The following is a 1,119-nucleotide window of genomic DNA, read 5'->3' as shown; positions in this document are numbered from 1 at the left end:
TTTGAATATAATTAAATTCAATTACTATAGCATCCTGTTCAAGATCTATACACCTGTAATTTTAAACTCAATTATTTATTTAGTGTATTTTTGGTTTCTTTTATACCCCTTCTACTGAAAAGATAAAGTCTGTTACGAATTTAAATTCATCTCCTGAATATATATTCTTGCTAACTTTGGGCCCTTTTCTCTGTGACTCTAATCCTGTTTAGAAATAGGGCTTTTTCAAGTTATGCTAATGGGATCAGAATAGTGTATGGGTAAATCTTAAACAAAATCACTTCTGAATTACAAAACAACCAGAATAGTTATAGAGCTATGCACAGGGGAAGACAGGTACAGAATGACAACAGGTACAGATAGAGCTACAAGCTAGAAACTTCAAAGCTAAAAATGACTTACAAGAAGCTAAAATAGACCCTAGAGTCATGCCTTGAATTTGGAATTTTATTCTTCTGAACAGTGAGAAAACATGTCACTCACATATAATATTTCTGTTATGGCAGAAATATTAAAGTCACTCACATATAATATTTCTGCTATGGCAGCATTCATAGACTCACACATTGCTGTTGAGTTGGTTCAACCCATAGGAACCCTCAATTGGATTTGTGTACATTACAAAGGGAGGAAACTGTCCGTTTTCCTCCCTCAGATTCGCTGGTGGAGTAAAACTAGTGGAGATGAACAGCCTTTGCGTTGACAACAATTTACTATGAACTATGACACCAGTGTTCGTTCCTTTTTAGCAAGTTTTACCCAAAATGCCTCATCTGCATATTGAAAGTTGCTGATGAATCTTCCTCCAATCCTGATACCACGTTCCTCCTTATTGAGCCCAGGCTCCCAGATGATCTGTTCTGCATACATACAAATTGAAAAGGCTTGGAGATAGGACACATACCTGGCATACACACTTCCTGATTTTAAACCATGCAATGCTCTGTTCTGATGACTTGCCTCCTGGTTAGACTATAGATTTTACATAAGCACAGTCAAGTGTTTTGGGATTTCTATTGTTCTCAGAGTTAGACACAGTTTGTTTTGAGCCACACAGTCAAATGCCTTTGCATAGTTAATGAAACACAGATAGACATTCCTCTGGTACTCTCTGCTTTC

The sequence above is a fragment of the Elephantulus edwardii genome, unplaced genomic scaffold (genome assembly GCF_000299155.1).
Source record: "Elephantulus edwardii isolate Elephantulus edwardi_28Jun2011 unplaced genomic scaffold, EleEdw1.0 scaffold00187, whole genome shotgun sequence".
In the NCBI taxonomy this organism is placed as follows: domain Eukaryota; kingdom Metazoa; phylum Chordata; class Mammalia; order Macroscelidea; family Macroscelididae; genus Elephantulus; species Elephantulus edwardii.
The sequence above is the reverse complement of the archived record's forward strand: the minus strand, read 5'-3'. Positions refer to the sequence as shown.